The 20185-nt window shown below is 43.5% G+C and overlaps 1 protein-coding gene and 1 long non-coding RNA gene across 3 annotated transcripts in view; one reads left to right on the top strand and one right to left on the bottom strand.

Moving 5' to 3' along the window:
• The first annotated feature begins 7696 nt into the window (after positions 1–7696).
• tanc2a (tetratricopeptide repeat, ankyrin repeat and coiled-coil containing 2a) overlaps positions 7697–20185 on the top strand; it is a 68963-nt gene continuing 56474 nt past the window's right edge. For both annotated transcript variants that reach the window (XM_040119875.1, XM_040119868.1), the window contains exon 1: positions 7697–8380. The gene's annotated coding sequence lies outside the window, so the exon portion shown is untranslated. The remainder of the gene's footprint in view (positions 8381–20185) is intronic.
• LOC120785293 lies at positions 9890–11496 on the bottom strand. The gene is made up of 2 exons (XR_005706590.1): positions 11353–11496; positions 9890–11113 (listed from the first exon to the last, which is right to left on the bottom strand). It is a non-coding gene; the product is annotated as an uncharacterized LOC120785293 (long non-coding RNA).

The raw sequence follows: 20185 nt of genomic DNA, 5'->3' as shown, positions 1-20185 counted from the left end.
GTCAGACGACGGAACAAGTAGGAAACGGTGACTGAAACGTGGCCCATTGAGACGACATGTTAACCAGCAGTCACTTCCAAGCTGCTGCTCTGCTGCTAAAATCCTGGTTTTATAACCATGACGTCGTCTGACAGAATCACCAGACACATGAGTTAAAGACGACGGCCGAGCTGTGATTTCAGCTTTATTTACCTGTAACATGATCAGTCAGAGAGAAAGCTAGAAGTTCATTCATATCTGTGTCAGCTGCCGCGTGGTCAGTTGAATGAGACGCATGGAGACGTACGATGGCGGAGGGAAAGCCTGACCTTGCACATGAGGGGCAACTCTAGTGACTCTCTTCTACGGAAAGTAGCTAAGGTTTTGTCCAAAAGTCACCAGATTTGTCGCTGGGTACTTTTTTTGAAAAAAAGTCGCTAAAGGAGTCTGAAAAGTCAGTAAATCGTGGGACAAAGGCTCTAAGTTGGCAACACTGCCTGTAAACAGCCCCCCACCGACTTTGGTGGTGCTGATAATGGTCGCTTGCTAAGAGCTTCAGCCGTCATTTACTGTTCCATTCATTGAATACCTGTCCTTAAACGGTCTAACCGAGGGCAGTACCTTCAACATGATTGACAAGAGGTTAGAATATGCCCTCTGGGCAACGCTCCTTCCTCATCCTCTCATGTTGGACTGAGGGCAGACTGGACGCTACAGTGACTCACTATTGCCTCTTGAGGTGCAGAGTGGTATTACGAAACAGGACGTGCCAGGGCTAGCTGGTTAGCATGATAACTTCAGTAGATATCTCTGCAAAACAACACATAGACATTATGTCAAAACTGCTGTTTCTTCACATTCTGTTCATTTTCATTCATTTTAGTTCATTTTTGAATGTTTTAAACTGAAATACTTAAGTATACTGTACATATATACCTTAAGGCAGAGTGAGGACTAAGCTACTACCTGAAGAAGATGCCCCAAAACTGAGATGACAGGAGCAAAGATCCTGCTCGTGCTGATGCTAATACCAACAAGCATCAAATGCTTATATGAGCTATTTGGATGCTTGGCAAAGACATAACGGCCATGATAGAAAAATTGCTGTGGACCAGTCAGAAGAACATCGCAAACAGACAAACCAGCTTGGGGCTGAATTAAGCAGTGCAGAGGAAACCATCAGTACTAGGGATGAAGCTATCCTAAACTGGCTAACTGAGTTGGAAGTTGCTGTTAGCGGCCATTCGGATTCCGTCATTACCCTGGAAAACTGGTCGTGGGAACAGTAAGGAGCTTCCACCTGAGGAACCCAGGCAGCGGCGAGCCTCATAGGGTACCAGTAAATCTGTGGCGTAAGTAGGAGCAAGCCCATGATTTAAAAGTCGACTCGGTATCTAACAGGTAGCCAGCATGGTGTCGCAAGTTTGGGCGTAATAGGAGACAAACAACCAGTCACACTCACGGGCAATTTACAGAGAACAAGTAGAATATCATTAAACACGAAAGGTCCTAGTTTAACTGTGCAGGTGCAACGACAAGCACGAGGGGATCAACAAAAACAAGTAAGGACGTTAAGTTGGGTGAGAGCCTTTCCTCTGCATTCATAAGTATCATTGATTGTCATGTACATGATACTGTAACTGGCAGCATAAACACAAGATTTTAGGATGATTACACATAAAAATCTAATTGTTTCAACTAGTTTTCTCTTCCATCGCTTCTTAATTCTTGCATTTGGGGGCAGATTTGGATCATTAACTATGAATTTGTATTTTTTTCTCTGACGTCTTGTGTGCGTTGTTTGGCATTGGCTTCGGCAGAGGCCTGTGCTCTCCCTTCTAGTATTCAAAATGAAGTGCTATGTGCTTAGTTACTGTGACATCGCTGGAAATCTTTTCAAGCTGGCTCAACTTAAAAACACGAGTTAACTGAACATAGTTTGAGTAACTCACTGTAATGTAATGTAAAACTCTCTGCCTAACAAATTGAGTAAACCTGTAATAGTAGGTTGAATTGACAACTGGTCAGTCATGCAGAGAAAGGTCACAGACAGCTTTACGCCTACTCAGTTTGACGAGTCAGTTCTTCATTGAACCTAAAGAACCTACAGCTGCAGTCACGGAAGTCACTTTGTACCAGAGTGACTACAAGGACAACATGCAGGGGTGCTCCCGGCGACTGTGTTCAATTGTAAGTGTATCAGGGTACGGCCTGGATTCAATACTAACCTTCATGGTAGTCCACATTGTTGTCATCGTTATGAGAGGAAACAACCGTGTCATCATTTACCATGTGTTAGAGACACGCAGTAATATTTTATTCAAACTACGAAACGGAGCAGTCTCATATTAGCAGTCTGCTTATATGCTGATGACGTTTCTTCAGAAACCTAATGAAAAGAGTCGAGTGGCCTCGCAGCAGAACATTTATCCCACTCATCATTTCAAGTCAGAAGAGGTCCTGCTCAGAAGTTTTGAAGTGGCCTGAAATTTACAAGTAGGAATCTTTACGTTGAATCAACTTGAAATGAACAGAAGTTTATATTTACTTATAGATTCATGAGAAAGGAGAAGTTGATTCCAATAAATGTTGGTGCATGATGTTTTACCGTGTATCAACGCAATCTTTTTAAGTCAGCAACCGGTAAAAAGTCAAGTTGATACATCCGCTTTTCCTCAGTTGTTTTATTTGCATCAGGAATTCCATCGTTACAATCTTTGCTCGCTGTTATTCAGTAAGTTGAACTCCGTAAATGACGTTGTGGAAACAGAACTGCAAACATGCCACACGCGTGTGAACGTCATGAACCACAAGCAGTATGTACAAATACAGCTGCGTCGGTCTCCACAAAAACCTGCAACTTTTTCTCGAGTGTTTCTTTCTTTATTGATTATTTTACACGTCGGATCGACATACTTCGATACGACAAATCCGATGCTGCTGAATCTTCAAAAAATACTTCACTCGAGACTCCATCAAGTTACAGGATCCGCCTTTAAATTATTTCAAATGCACATCACATACATTCTGGTATGTTGGGTTGGCTCGGATTCAGAGACTGGATCTGTTTTGTCAGCCGAACACAGCCCGTTGGTTTAGGTCAGGTAGGCCAGTCACCAGTGATGGCACTTTTCATCACTTTTCTGTCAAGGGCTCCCTCAAACTCTTCCGTCACCTTGTAGAACGACTTCAGAGAAACGTTAAAGCCTCAATAGACAAACACGTTGCATAAATAAGACTTTCGCAAAATAAGGTTCAAGTTAATTATTGTACCTCAAGAATTATGTCCGTAAAGTGGACACACCACATTGCACCTCCTCCCCTGCGAGAGACATACAGTAGGAGATGCGCCATGAAACAATCCGTTTGACCAAACATGTTAATGTCATTCCGCTGTACAGCTTCAGAGCACAATCTCAGATTAACAGCGTAAAAATGTTGTCGACTGAATTCAAGTTGATTATACATCATTGAACTTCTAGAACAGACAATGTAAGAGACAGGTGGATGAAATTCAACTGGTCTCTAGAGATCCCATCAGTGTTAGAAGATGTAGCTTAACATCTCCACCAAATCTCCACAGTCAGGCCACGCACAAAGATTTTGGAGTCTTTTTGGAGGCAAGAAAATCGATTGAAAATGAGAGGACACCTGCCTTTAGTGTGTTTATAAAATGTCCGCTGCATCTTTGCACTGCCCACGTTTCATTTTGCCCGGGCGGGTAACTGGGAGAGAACTATGCTGTCGTCGAATAAAAGACTGAGAAGACCGATTAATTCATCAAGCATATTTCGTTAAGTTACCGAAGCTTGTATTTCCTTTTTCATCGATGAACAAAGACGCTGGAGTTGAAATAATTACAATGGTAAGTTGCAGTAATTACCAATATTATAGTGGCAGGACAGCTCATTAGAATTATGTTTGCAATTCAAAAGCTTTACTTAAACCAGTGAATTTGAATTTCTAACCTGCAACAATGCATGTGATTCAGTAAAGGTAAGGGCTCCCCAGAAAGACTTGTTAGACTCTTGGGCGCAGAGACTGTGGGAGCATCTCAAAGTGCACCGGCTGTTCTGCAGGAAGGGCCTGACCGAGGTGGAATAGAAGTCGGAGGTCGCGGTGATTAATAAATTCCCTCTTATCCAGTAACGTCACCGGTCGGACACAGCTGTGATATTATATTGAATTCTGGATGATGCGGAGGAGCACAACCGGAACACGCGGCACCTCCAACCTGCGGCCAGGGGCAGGTGGAGTGGGTTTCTGTTTAACTTCAGTTTTATTTCTATTCCATCTCCCGTCTTAGCATACAATGTGACACAACAGCATTTGCACCATTATGCGATTCAAGAATAAAACGTGAAATGCTACTGTAATACAACACGTCCCGAACAAACAACAGAACGCAGGGTCATAGTGGACCAGTCAGACGTGCGTAGTATAGTATGAGGTTACGCTGTAGCAGCCCGGTGTCGTTTGCACATGATTAAATAAAGGTGAACACAGTGGACAGGTGCATGTAATGGCACTGTGCTCTGATGTGGCATTTCTCAAATCACAAGGTAGACATTCATCAGCATAGGTGTCCTGCTGTCCTCAGACGGCTGCTCGTTTTTAATGTCTGGTTGCTGCAGCGGATCTATTGACCTCTTTTCACAGGGTCACCACACGTGTGCAAACAACTGCGAGCCGTCCAGTGCAATCACGGTCTAATCTGACGGCCCCTGAGCAGCTCCACTGAAGCAGAAGTGGTTCAGTGCCTTCCCTTGTCCTGGTAACCAGGGACAGCAAGTTAGGATGTTTCGCTTTCCTTGTGGCCACCGCTGCTTTTTCCGGACAGATGATTCAGATCACAACTGCAGATCACCACAACAAACTCGATCCATGGCTGTACCTCGAAACATCTGAATGTACTGTCCTTACCGCTTTGTCCAAGACACACCGGGCATCTAGTGTGGCCTGCCCCAAAGCCAGACTTCCACTGCACCGCAATGACCTCCAAGCGCAGCTCTCCACCCCGTTCCGGCCCCTTGCCAACGGACACCGGTCTTGGCAGCACCCCGGAGTCTTCCACTGCAATGCATAGTGCAGAACGATTGAAAACGATTCAAAAGATTTGTATTCATCAATACTCTACAAAGAATTTACACTAAATGCAGCAGCAAAAATATTAGTAGTTGTTCACTCGGCTTTGGCACGACAAAGAGACATTTTAGAGTTCCTCCTCACTATCAAAGATCATCACATCAAGTCCCTGCGCGCAGGCATATTTCATGTGCGACAGTGTTTGGTTGGAGGTGTCACTTCAAGGGCCAGGACCATCCGAATCTCACCCAGTGTCAGACCAGAACATGTTCCGAATGAGCAAACTGAGAAGGCAAATAAGAAGGAAACAGTCCTTCTGAATAACAAAGATTGTGGGGGAAAAGAAAAGAAAACGGAGAGCTAGGTTATCTTTAAAACACTCCATCAGTACCTTACAGTCAGAGCCTGTGTCCAGAGCAGTCAGCATGGTGACGACTGCTGGTGTGCTGCTTCACGCACTGAGAGGCCTGACTCCAGGTGAGTTAGTGAGCCACCCGAGGGGCCTCTTAAAGGAACTGTCCAGACTCGCTACATAGGAGGGCCCTTCACTGTCCTGAGGGAATAAAGCAGAGCTAGCATTTCATTTTGAAAATCTCGAGACTCTCAACTTTCTCACGATAAGTAATGAATTCCATAACTAATAACAGAATTATAGTTGAACTGTCTCTGAAACTCAGCGCTGAAGCTAGCTCCTTCATCGTCCATGAAGTCATCGATGGGTCCTCCAATGCCTAAAACGTTAGTGTCACAGTTCTCAGAGGACAAAACATGGAGGACAGATCCGTTTGTAGTTACTGGTGCCGCAGGAGAGGACAAACTCTAAAAGACAAATGCATAAAATCAGTTTACACTAATGACTACCAAGATTCTTAATGTAATTCTGGTGTGTTGTCTGTGTTACAGTATTCTACGGTGTTTGCATTTGTCTAAATTAGGCCGTGCATGCATTGTAGTCAAGAACCGAAAATGAAGCGGTGACATTCATGGGCCCATTTTTCTTACCACAGCCTGTGTCCTCCTCCATATTCCCCAAGCCTGAAAACCCAAAACATTTAGTGCCATAACAGCATTTCTGTGAAACTGAACAGGATGTCAGTTTGATCGTGAGTCCCGTCATAAGTCCACAGTGAAGTGAGACGGAATGACGAGCTGGTTTTGTGTGCTCTTTCCCACTCGCTGCATTGACGCAAACAATACCTTCTCTCAATCCCCCAGTGCCTTAACGTACATGCATCTTATTCCACACGCACACACACACACACACACTGCACTGAGGGAACTTGGACCTCAGTGAATCTTGGCTACAGCCCGTTGTGCATCGATCCTCCGTTTGTGTCTCGATACATGGTACATGATCCAGTACATTTATATTAATAGAATACACTGCTATTCGTAGCTGATTCTGTGGGGATTTGTTTCGTCCATGACTTGATACTGATTCAGCTCAGATTCCATCCTTTCACTTGTTTATTAACTAAAGTGTATTCGTGACATTATCATTAACATCAATAATCACTTAGTTATCATTTCACAGACCTAATTTTACTAAAAACTCTTGTCACGTCAGTAGGCCTCATAACGGAGGACACTGGCAGAAGTGCCGCTGCCTGTGTCTAACTCAGCCACGGTCAAAACGTGTCACTAAGACACTAAGACACCGTGAGTATGACTTCGGTTCTCGGCCTGCCTTCGGACCGTGCCGGGGGAGGGTCTACCTCAGCCCGCATCGGCCTGCCCTCCTTGAGAAGCTCCAGCGCATGCAAGTGCTTAACAGCAAGGGACCAGAGAACTGACCGGTGCGTACGGTGCTCGGAACGAAGAGCCAGTCCGCTTGCGTGGCGCATGCGCAGTCGGTGCTCGCGGGGCCCACTCCAAGTTTTGGTCCGAGGGCGGACCCCCGCGGACACACTGAAATCGTGAACAGGTAGCTGGTGTGGCCTAAGGCGGTGCCGCAGCTGCTGCCATGGACACGGACCAGCTGTTCCGTACAGGTAGCACAGGTGAAATCGCTGAAGGAACTCCTCACACCTTTTGGTGAAAAACTAAATGAAGTCTTTTTTTATCCCATGGGGAAACAATCGCAACGTTTCTTACGTCTCAAAACCCGACAATGTGCTCAGGGATTTGCTGCTTCGCTGCCGGTGTCGTGTCAGAAGATTTCAAGTCATCCATGAAGGTGTCTACACTGCGCCAGGTGTGTGCACCGCTGCGCTGGAGAGGGGAGAGTGTGTGTGTGTCTGTGCCAAGCGGGAACATTTTCTGCCGCTTCTGTGCGACCTGCAGGTGTCGCTGCGCTTTTATTATTTTTAAATGTTTATATCGATTATTCAAAAATGTTATTATTTGGCTGTGATCGGTTTTTTTTTTTGCCTGGTAACGTGTCAGGCGGGGTCGGGTCCAGAACTGATCTAAAAACAGCGGCAGGCGAGGGGTCGGTTCCGATACCGCACGCCTTGCTTTCTTTTTCCAGTGTTTCACACACTGATTGTGGACAGTGAGTTGCAGATTAAGGGATAATGCAGAGAGTCCTTGGCTGCAGCCCCTGAAGGAATATACCCCAAACCAAAGCGTTTTTTTTTAACAGTTTGTGGACAACGAGAGAACTCGTTACACGACAACATCCCATGTGGGGTTCTCATGGGGTTTGGTGACAGAGAGAAAAATAGGGAACGTCATCAGACTTATCCTAAAAGGATCCTCTTTTTGTTTCAGTCACCTTTACTCAACCCCGCTCGTGTCGTGAGTCACGTTTTTCTTGTTTCTACTCAACATTTGTGTTTATTTCCTCCTACAAAATACTCCAACTGGTGCCCGGGTCCTTGCTGGAGATGAGGTGGTTTTCCGCTGCAAGTTGTCCTATTGACCACTAGATGTCCTCCTCCCCATCATGACGGCTGCCGGCTCAACTGCAACCCGGGATTCTGTTGTTGCGCGAACGCACACACGCGCACACGCGCACACGCCCTGCTCTTATTGACCACGCCCCTCTCGTGAATAATTCATCACCGTCGACCGGAGGAGACTCGTGCCAACGGAGCCTCTCAGACGTCAGCTCGTGCTCACCGGAGGAAGGGAAATACTGGTCCTAAAATCACCCTCCGTCTAGTGATGAGGAGACGCTAATATCCGGTACCGAATGGGGAACTGGGAAGAGTGGGAATCCGCCTCACGCACAACGACCCCGTTGGTTTCCACCGGGAATTTACGAAGGAGAACTCACCGAGGCTTTGATATCAGCCCGACCGTCCCCGACCTTTATCTGCCGGTCTGACATTATTCTTATCGCCGGTGATCTGAGGGAAAGCAAACACTCAAGGTAGGTTTACTGTATGGCCCGTGTGTGTGTGTGTGTGTGTGTGTGTGTGTGTGTGTGTGTGTGTGTGTGTGTGTGTGTGTGTGTGTGTGTGTGAGAGTGTGTCTGAGAGAGGGAGAGAGAGAAATAGTGTGTGTGTGTGTGTGTGTGTGTGTGTCTGAGAGAGGCAGAGAGAGAGATAGTGTGTGTGTGTGTGTGTGTGTGTGTGTGTGTGTGTGTGTGTGTGTGTGTGTGTGTCTGAGAGAGGCAGAGAGAGAGATAGTGTGTGTGTGTGTGTGTGTGTAAGCGAGGGAAGTAGGGATAGATATTATAGTAAGATGGCTGGTGTGTGTGTGTGTGTGTGTGTGTGGGCTCACATCTCATCACAGCACAGCCATTATATCAAAGAAATCAATAACATACAGTATAAGAGTAATATTAATAATGATAGTAATCATTCATAGTAGTCGTCGTCATTGTTGTTGTTTTGTGATCATTATACCGTGGCCCCTGCTAATGGTTGAGATCTTATAATAATCTGTAAGACGCTGAATTCTCCAGCTCTGAGTTACTGCAGAAATATTGTAACGACGGCACGGAAACAAAACTTTGAAACCATCCTTGAATACTACAGGAACACAGTTTTCATTCGGTCTCGATGACATTACAGGCACTACTGTATAATACAAACTGCGGCTGACACGGCTTTTGATCATTTCAGACACCAGCACAACATTGTGGCTTTACTGGAAGGTGGAAAAAGTAGTAAAGTGACAATACCGACTGGAATTAGCGGAGCACAGGTTGCAGACTGGAATAAAGGCGCTGCGCGAAAACAATCTTACTTTTCCTGCCCTGATCTGTCTCCCCTTCTCATTTCTCCCACATTTGGGGCACATTTCAAAGTCCTGTTGTTTGTAGTGGGCTGGATGTCTGTTTGAGCCAGCTGGTGGTTAACAGTTGTTTTGGCCAGAAACGGAAATCTTTTGTGTGGAAATGACGGAATTACCTTTCACAACACTAGGTCAGTTATTAATCTACATGTTCCTGCTGGCACTGAGTGTGTGTACTGGTCGTATAGGCAGAGTGGCTTCTAGTTTGTCTGTGTAGCTGCAAAAGTACACTGGACCCATGAGACCAATCCCTACAAACTAACCAGATGTCAGGTGTCCTGCTCCGGCCATGCTGCCAAACCGCCGGTATCTTCTCTTTTTTAGAAAAATAAAAAATACGCAAGAAAAATGCCTAATCGTCATGCGTTGGCATGTAAAGACTGTAGTGCACTAGCGGTGGACGTTGTGGCTCCAGCAGATGAGGAGTTGGAGCCGGGTCAGAAGGGAACATTGGGGGAGGTCAGCTTTAAATAAGAGACAAAGCTTAGACATTTTTTGTTTAGTCATTATAGTTACTGTCACCTACATGTAAAAACGTTGCTTATTTTTACATGTCATATAAAGCATTTACATTTGGAGGGAGACAAATGGGTTCAAAACCTCTCTAGGCCACATCCTGCTGCTCATGTTGAAGGCTCTAAAAGAATAATAATATTTTATTATTACAGCAATACTCTTAACATTATCTGTGCATCAGAACAGTTGTTTTTTAATCACATTTAATTTTGGACATTTTCCCTTTATTTGATAGTTGAGAAAACTGGAGAGAGACAGGGAGCAAGGGCAGAGCCGTGGATATTGCAGTTACGTGGTATGTGCCTTAACTATTTGGTCACCAGAAGCCCCAGAATAGCTGATAAATTTTGATATTCAAATCAATCCAAATATACAAATACTGGAGGTGTGCTTTACATTCCACTTGCCTAACAGAAGATGGGGAAAGGTGGTGATATTCCTGAGCAGGCAGGCTTGTCAGGGATGGTGTACCACTGGGGACAGGCAGCCAGGGACCATGGAAGGCACAAGAGGGGGCAAGCGGGCTGGATAACCTGCATTTGAAAGATTGGAGCTCGTGGCTGGAGCAGCCCAAGGGGCAGGCTTCCTGTGCAGCTGGGATGGGATGCGCCAGGCATGGTAGACAAAGTGACTGCTGGGCTGGTGTCTTTGGGTTGGTGCTGCTCTCTGTCTCTTTTGGCCAGAGTTCGGGCCTTGAGCCTTGCGACAGGGTTCTCTGCCTCCTCTATGACATCAGACACCTGCTAAGCAGTCAGTACCTAGGTCTTTGTGGTGTTCCTCCTGATGTTGCTGGTGTTGGGGGCGAATATCCAGCCTGATGCCAGGGGATTGGTGATGTAGAGAGTGGGAGCAAGAGGGACAGATGGTCCCAGGGCGGGGCAACTGGGGATAGAACCCGTGTTATATGGGATATTCCCCCATACAGAAGATGAAAGGGGGAATATTCCCCAATACAAATGCTAAAGCATGCCAGGATGGAGGTGTGGTCCCTGGTTCCACCTTTTTAATGTTTGGTCCCCTGAGGCATGACTCTGCTCCGTGTCAAGTCCAGCTGAAACCCTAGCTCGTCAAAGATGTAGATTTGACAGGGCTTCTTCCCGTGCTCCTCCAAGGGTGCAGTCAGAACCCAGAAATACTCCTTGAAGGAAGAGATTCTGTAGAGATTCTGGAGATTTCTCGAGTCTGAAGAAAGACTGTTGATATTTGAACTCAACAGAAAAAACAAATACACTCCCTCCTGCAGAGCTCCTTCAAAAGCACCACACCCCAAACACGTGGACGCGAATTGCAGAGGCAAAGACAAAATGGTGGAGTCCAGAGCGTCTTCTATGGCGTGGACGTGGATGCTCTAAAACAAAACAAACCTTATAATATAAAACGTCATCCAACAAACGACATCCGACCTGCAAACACACACAGCATCCAAAACTCCAGTTAAGGAAGATACGACTGTAGGTTTGTAACTACGCTAACAAGGAAGGTAATGTTACCTGGCATAGCATTTTGAATTATGTGTTAATCCAAATAATCCCACTCCGATCGACCCGTTGGCTCTGTCAAACATAGCCAAACTAATGTTTTACACACCTGTCAACCAGAAAAAAGACTGGCCATGCACGGTCTTCGGTGCATCCAGGTGGTGGAGGTTGTATATGGCCAGACCGTGGGCCAGACCTGAGCCTTTTCAATGGAAACCAATGACGAGCAGAATACAAACAGTACTCCACCAGGATAATTTCAACTTCTGATCTGAGAAGTCCCCTCTGACCATAGACACAGCAAAAAGGCCACTCCTCGACTGACTCAGTCACTCAGGCTGGACTTCCGGACCCCAGACTGCTTTGCTGCCTGACTTGCACTGAGCCTGCCTTTTTCCACCTCCTGTACGGCCTGTCCCATGGCTTCCGTGGCCCATTTCCTGGTCTTCCTCTCGCTCTTCCTATTTTGCCAGATGTCAGGCATCTGAAAATACATATTAAAATTATTTCACAGAAATAAATTTGAAATGAGATTGAAGGCACATTTCATATTTTGAATAAAGTTGAAAAGAGTCACAAATTGCTGCACGACCATACACATACACACGTACTGTATATTTACCACATACATAAACACATATATATTTACCTCACACCAAAGCAGCATTAAAATTTCTGCATCCGCCTTTTCTTTCAACATCTTGCTGCTCTTGTAAAGGAAATAAACTCTATCTGTTTGTCATACACACACCTTACCTACCTTTCTTACTTCCTGTCTCCTTTTGTCTCCTTTTCCCTCTTCTTTGGTCTCCCTTCTCCTGTCTCTTCTCTGGCTTTCTTTGTGTCTCAATTCTCTATCTTTCAGTCAGGAGTATACAACACACCAGAGCACAAAGCTGAGTGACAGAATTACTGAGCTTCTGTTAACCGTATACAGTGTACATAACCTAGCAATGTAGAATGTTTAAGGTCAACATATGTAACCAATCTTTGTCCACCATACGAGCCTCTACTGGCCTTCAACACATGCACTCATACCCACACGAAAATTATTTTTTGTTAGTTATTAAATCATAGTGCATGGATATCCTTGATGTGGCATAGCTTATGAACAACAAGAAACATTGTAATAGCCAATGTGAAAATATTTTAGCGTCTTTATGTGCACTGTCATGTTTCAGAGATCAGAAAGAAACAATTGCATTTGCTCTGGGATTCTTTGTTAAATTTTTTCTCATGGCCACAACTTTTTTGTTTCAGACAGCCTACTTCTCTGCCTCCTTCGGACTCAACTGCAGATTGTGTCACATTTTATCATAGATTTTAAATGGCTAGCTACAAAATGCTAAGATGCACAGCGAAAACACAGACACACTTTTTAGCGAAAGGAGTTCTTACTGCTCTCTCCGATCGATCTTTCGTATAGTAATTAGACATGTAAATGCTCACAAAGAGATATGAAATTTCACATGCCACATATTTCACAAGCCATATAAAGACGCTAAAATATTTTCATATTGGCTGTTACAATGTTTCTTGTTGTTCATAAGCTATGCCACATCAAGGATATCCATGCACTATGATTCTTAAATATGTATGAATTAATTCCAATTGCACTTTCCTGCTAATCACCTAAATCAATTCCCACGGAAAGACCATAAAACACATCGCATCAGATGTGTCTGACTCAGGACAGTAGCAGCGAAACGTGGCCAACTCAGAAAAAAGGTCCGTTGGCTACGTAGCTAGCTAGTTATCTAGCTATATTACTCACGTATCAACATATTTATCTAGCTAGCTAGATAGCTAGCTGCTTACGTGTCTAGCTACAGTAGCTAGCAAGCGAGGCTTCATATAGGCCTGAAGTGTAGAACTGCAGTTACAGTGGTCTCTCTCTTTTTTTCTGAAACCTTTGGACACGTTTGCGCAGAATGCAGAAGCAGATCACTTGGACCAAGTTGTTTCTTTGTCATATTTTGTCTCCTCCCAGCCTCTCTCTGGCGGTGGTGCAGTTGGGTGTAATCTCATGTTAATCTGCCTAACCCTTTAGCTCGTAGTCTGGGTTTTACACTCCTCTGATTAAAAGCCCCCCCACTGTGTCAGTCATTAGTTTAATAAGATCACTCGCACAGCATCACTAGTGCTAATTAAAAGAATACAAACCGTCATGGCCATGTAATGTGACAATCGTTTTTTTCTCATTTTTTTTCAACACTCTCCACAAATTCAGTCTTATTTCTGACACTTTTTGCACCCACATTCCAAAATAAATATATTCTTAAATACATTTTTCCAAACGTGCCTTGCAGATTCACTCCCATCTTGAGCGCAGTGCACTAAAAATAAGTGACGGGATATTTATCACAAAGTAGTGGGATAGCTTATAGAAAATAATCCATGGTGCTAGTGTGTCTGTGTGTGAGCACAATTCATCATTCAGACGTCCTGTGGAGGGAACCTGTCTTGGAAATGGGCAGCGCATGATTAAATGCCCTGGTATCATTTTCCATTTGGCATGGTTGGGTGAGTGTTGACGACCTGACTGGTGTCCTGGACGATCTTTTGAGCTTTCCATATTGCAGTGGCTAATGTACCTATCATAGTGTTGTGCGTGCCATTAATTTTTGAACCTGTCCTTTAGCAGTTTGCAGTCCTACGCAGTCCAGTTGCCATGCTCCCGGTGCAGCAGTGATAAAGGTTGTAACTCAGAACTGGAAATATATAAAGATCAGTAATCTATCAGCAGAGATTTAGTGTCAATCCAATGATAACTTTGTTGTGCTTTAAAGTTTTTAAAAAACTAGGAGGCTGATGAATGAAATGGAAACCCCTGAACAGTGTTATGTAATGATATATTTAAAGATTTTCGTTGTGTAACTGTAGAAAGTTACGATATTATTAAATTATTTGAGTTGGATAAAATTCTGTGGCGATGGTATAACTGTAGTTTGTGAAGGCGTGAGGTAGACAAAATATCAGAAGCACCCCTTCATATAATACAGTCCACCGTAGCACCACCACAGCAAAAAGCATTCTCAAAATATTCTCATATATATTCATATACATAACTGAGTCAGCACACAAACAACTGAAGTAGTCAATGTAAAACTGAGCATTAATAACTAAGGTAACTGATGTTTATTTTAGTGCCATTTGCATTGTATTACATTGTACAGGTATTTGCATTTTTCACGTTCCACCATCTTAACAACTGGACAGTACAGCAACAGCATAATTAAGGTTAGTAGCCTTTCTTCCTTTATTCAATCCTTTTGTTTCAAAAATAGCTCTGGGACCGTTTGGTTAATGAGCATCAGAATTTTGAATGAAACTAGAACAGAAAACTGAGCTCAATAACGTTATTGTGCTAACAAACCTAGATTATCTTCCCCCTGCCGTCTTCTGCCAACAGCCTCAGATGCAGAACCTTGACTGTTGTTGTTTTTACTGGGCTTTTCGTGGGACCTCATGCTGGTCACACCGCAAAAACTACAGAGGCCAGGGGGCCACACACGGACCAGCAGCAGTACAGCAGCTGACTGTTGGAATGGTGTGTCAGGACAGTGGACCGTCCTCATGCAGCCCAAAATTTACAACAATGTGGACTGTACTCTAGATCCACACCTCGATGAAGCATAAATTGATTTACCTCCACTCGGTACCAGCACATCCTGTTAGTGTGCCCTGCCCTGTTGCAGCCCAAAATTTGCAAAACCCTTTATACTCAAAAACCCCAAACCTCAAAAGTTCAATATATTTTGAGGCCCAGACTTGAGCTGTCACTTTTTCGAAGAGTCAGGTTCAAACTAGTTGAAACTAGCATGTAATTTGTTCAAACACGACGCTATCGTGTAACGTAAGCATCAGACGAGGTGGTACAGTTGGCGTTGCGCCACTCATTTCTGGTGCCCCTGCTGCCTCAGTCATGTTGCAGCTAGCAGGTGAGTCTGTGAGTTTGTTGTCATTGTAGGGTAAGGTGACTGCTTGTTACAGTCAGCAAGCAGTCTTGTCTCTGTTGGTAATTTTACCATGTACAGTGTGGAACCCAAAATACTTCTACACACTGCTTTTCAGCTGCTTCGGTGTTGTGATTATCCAATCCGCGTGGCTTGGATTGCTAGTGCCCTCGATCATTATTTATCAGTTAAGTGTACATCATGTGTCAACAGGGCATGCAATACTGAGCTGAAGACCCTCTGTTGGACCACAAGACCGACTAGTTCAGTTGGTCTGTTGTGCTTATAGAAGTCATTTTAGGTACAGTATCACAGTAAAGGAGCTATTATCATTAAGTGTGAGCTGCAGTGAATTGGACTCATTTTCTAAACGCAGATGAATGATCAAGTTCTTTAAAGTTGACTTTTAGCTAAATACCGATGAAACAAATTTTTTATACAGTTAAACCCTATATCGAAACAAAGAGGTGCACCTGAACACCTTATTTTGGATCCATATGATTTTATTATTTCGTAAAAGTTATATGCCTGAAATAGTATGTCATACGTAAGATCAATTCTAATATCATTTGAATGTTGTTTTTCAGCAGTCACAGAGTGTACAGTTCTCACAGCATTGTTTATTGTCCACCTTGGATGGAGCAGTGCCTAGAAAAGTGCTAGTGGGCCCATGTGGTTTGAAATCCCACGTAGCAGCGTTCCATCTGGTTTACTTCCACACAGGAGATGTGTCTGAGTAGTGAAGTCCTCTGATTACAGACGCTTCCAGTTGTAGCCGCTGACGACCACCACTGCGAAGTGGTCTTGTTGGGCTTTAAATTACTTCAAAGAGTGTATTAGTGAAAATCATTTAAAGCAAGAAGAAAGGGTAAAAGGTGAGCATATCAGTTAGCCCTTTGTTTGTTTATCTACAGGAAGCTATTTTTGAGGCCACACACACACACACTCTCTTCCTGAATGTGGGCAAACTGAGGGAGTCCTAAGCGATTGCAGGAAGTCAGGACCGGCTTCTCTGGGGAAGAGAGATAAGAGTCTGGAAGAGTGCATGCGTGTGTGTATGAATCTGTGTGGGTTCAGTTGAAGGTGAGGCCATATGCACGCCACTATTGCTAATAACAATCACATATACAGACACCCAACCAAGCGTAGTCAAGCAAACCAGTCCTGTACATTATGCTCTGGGTTTGGTGTGTGTGTAGGCGCGTTCGAATGATACTGGTGATTTCTTCTGTTTATCCCTTTGAGGTGTTGAAGAAAGGAGGGCAATCGATCAGTGTAAATCCCAGGTTGACCTAAAGGAGAAGCAGGGTGAAGGGCTAAGCATGCCTTGGATCATCTGAGAATCCTCATGAGAAACTAGTGAAGTTGCTGGAGAGAGGGGCGTGGGCTCTGCTGGACATAACACACATAAGCAAATAATAGATTTTACCTGGGAACAGGTAGAACAGGTGGGATCGTTTGAATTCAATTTGCATCAGCAACATTTTGAACTCTCCCTCACAGCTGCAGTAACCAGTAATTTGCATTATTGAATTGTGCGTTTCCTTATCTTAGTACTATGCTACAGATTATAGTTGCTCCCACCATAGACCAATAAGACTAAGAGTCTCCAGCCATTATAGTGGCTCTGTGAGGCTGTACCTTTGGTCACTTGTGCATTGGTAACATCAGCATTCTCATAATAACAATGTTAACATGCGGATGTTCAGCACATATTATATTTAACAAGGTCACAATCATAGGTTAGTGTGTCATCATGCTAACATTTGCCGATTAGCTGATGGGAATGTTATTAGTTTTGCAGTAAACCAAAGCGTTGGACAGCTTGATTTTCTAACCAGATAATGGAGCTAGAGGAGAGTCAAGGGATCACCATAGTGATTACAGTTGATCCTGAGGGGGACATGAATGAGTGGGACATGTTTCATGGCAATCCCTCCAATAGTTGTCGAGATATTTACCTTAAGCCGAAATGCCAACCTGATGGCGTCGCCAGAGGAGAGTCAAGGGATCACCAAAGTCAATGGGATACATCTTCTGGGAACAAGAATGTCTGTAAAAATCTGTGCCAGTGCATGAAGTAGATGTTGAGATATTTCACCGGACAAGTCAAACTTCTGACCTGCAGGAGGTGTTCGACGAAAATCAGCTTATCACCAAAGTAACTAGGATTCATCCTCTCGGCACCATGAATCTCTGTACTAAATTTCATGGCCACACATCTAAAAGTTGTTGAGAAATTTTACTAAAACCCCAAACTGTCAACCTGATGTTGGCTCTAGATGAAAAGTCAGCACAAAAATTTGACGCTGATCCATATTTCATCGATGTGTCTCCATTTTTTTTCTTCCTTAATTTTGGAAGAACTGCTTGACAGTTGCAAGAGAATTTTGTTCAAACACGCGCATACACCCAGTTCCGGCCGATATGAGGCCGATAGTGATACAGAATTTTCCGACAAAGATATATCGGCTGATAGTAATTTTCTTTACACAACCTCTAACACAAACAGTTTTGATAAGATTCCCTTAAAGTTGTTTTTTTTTTTTTATGACAATTGCAACCAAGAAATTTACTGAGTGACAGTATTTCAAAACAGAACTTGTATTTCTATACTTCAATTTCTTGTATTTTATCAACTAACATATATGCAGATACCAATATATCTGCAATGATAGATCAGCCAATATATCAACCTGGTCGATTTATCAGTTGGGCTCCACACTATGGAGGTCAAAATGTTCTTGGAACACCAAACAAAAGAAGTTTTAGGTGCATGGGCACAAAAAAGTCATTTAAACCATTGTGGTCATTTTTTTTGAAAATCTGGGTATTTTGTGATTAAAAAAAACAAAAAAAAAACAGAAAAAGAAGACGAATGATGAGCATAATTATCCTAAAGTACCTATAGCCTGAACTAACTTTTCCAGTGAGAAGTAAGAAAAGATATTCAGCAATAGAAGTAAGTTTAAGTTACGGAATTACTGTGCTTTAAATTTTGTATACAATGACCATTGTAGCCTAATTGTATCATGTCAGTTGGTAATATTAAAAACAGTGCTGGGCAGTAATCGGGTCGTCCATCTGTGCTGTTTCTGTGTGTGCAGTTGCGAGAATAAAATTAGGTCACTAATGTGAATTTACTACGTGGGGTTTATTAATTTTTAACATGCCAGTACCAAACAAGTATAAGGATACATTAAAAACTGAGAACTGATCCAGTGTAGGACCATGTCAGCAACGATTCTTCCCGAATTGGTTTGTTTTTCGGAAATTAGCGACCAGTTTAGGTCAACAAAGAACTTCCGACATGGCTGCCGTGCCTTAACTTCGTGTTTACCAGGACAGACTTGTGAACTGTATGGTAATACTTTGTTTTAGGAATAGCCGTTCGAGAATGTAAAAGCAATACTGTGTTATTTGTTAATGTGAAGGTTGGTAGCTGTGCTGAACTAGCTAAGCCTCAGATGTAGGATTACTAAACTTATTGTTCTGTATCTGCATCTTTTGTAATGCTCTCAGATTTGGACAGAACTCCCCTGTGTTTGTTTGTTTGAGAAAGAAACAGTTAGAGGGGGTCAGATGGAGCAGTAACGGACGACAGATGGTGTGTGTGTGTGTGTGTGTGTGTGTGTGTGTGTGTGTGTGTGTGTGTGTGTGTGTGTGTGTGTGTGTGTGTGTGTGTGTGCGTGTGCGTGTGTGTGTGTGTGTGTGTTTGCGAGAGAGAGAGAGAGAGAGAGAGAGAGACAGGCAAAAACCACACTTATCTCTCTTCCTCTCTTTCACACATATGGACAAACACTCATGGTGAGCTTCTCACCGTGTCAGCTCTGAGTCACATTTACTGGCTCCAGTCTGCCACGAGTGACTCAGATCAGATTCTTCATTTCCCGCATCTTTCTTTAATTTAGTTTGTATTTAAAGCTTTTTTTTTCTTTTTGTTGTTCGTACAGTACTGCATAAGTGCACATGTTAAAATATCCCGTTGCTCTCGCTGCATACTATGCTTTTGACATTCAGTACATAAGTTGAAGGTGAGTTGAAATATTTTTGTTTTAAACTAAACACTTTACATCCTAAAATGTAAATTAAAAAAAAAACACACTAAGTGTGCTAAGGTATTACCAAAAAAAAAAAAAAAAAAAAAGTAATTAATACTGTAATTCAATAAATAAGTGAATTTAAAAAAAGGACAGGACAGTTTGATTGATCAATCATATGAATAAACCCAAATCAATTCTGAACTAGAAAGAGGAAAAGACAGACATGGTCATGAAATAACAAATACACATAGGTACCAGAAGATACAACATATACACAGTCTGTTGTCCTGTACTGCAGATGTGACTCTCACACATACACACACACACGGAGACAATCTTCTAGTTTCTAGTATAATTAATTAGTGGTAAATCCTCCTTACCTGCGTTGTTACATTACAATACCATCATTACTTCTTTCTGTGATTAGCTTGTTTTTTTGCCTCTGCTGTGTCTGGAGGCATTATGTTTTTGGGTTGTACTTCCGGCCATCTGTCGTCACCATATTCCACATGTGGTCGGATACCGAAAGTGGGGCCACTGGTCCCGGTTTGCCCACCTCCAAACTGTTGTAGATTGTTGTGTAGCTCTTCTGTGCTGCCGGGTGGAAGATGTGTGTGAAGCAGCCACGTTTTAGAATTTGTAGCTTCTTTGCAGCAACATCCATATTGGAAGCATTGTCTACTGTCATGGCTACAGCTCTGTGTCCTATCAGAATCAGCTTTATTGGCCAAGCGTGTGAACACATAGAAGGAATCCGACTGAGGAGCCCACCCTCTTCACCTCCTCTCCCTGGATGACAACCAGGAGTGGGGGCGTCCTGTTCCTCTGGAAGTCCACCAGAAGCTCATTGGCCTTGATGATATCGAGCTTCAGGTGATTGTCATCGCACCATGTGACGAAGCTCTCAGTCAGTCCTCTGTGCTCCTCTGTAAAAATAGTCTCT

Source organism: Xiphias gladius, chromosome 3, assembly GCF_016859285.1.
Source record: "Xiphias gladius isolate SHS-SW01 ecotype Sanya breed wild chromosome 3, ASM1685928v1, whole genome shotgun sequence".
Classification (NCBI taxonomy): domain Eukaryota; kingdom Metazoa; phylum Chordata; class Actinopteri; order Istiophoriformes; family Xiphiidae; genus Xiphias; species Xiphias gladius.
The sequence above is the reverse complement of the archived record's forward strand: the minus strand, read 5'-3'. Positions and strand labels throughout refer to the sequence as shown.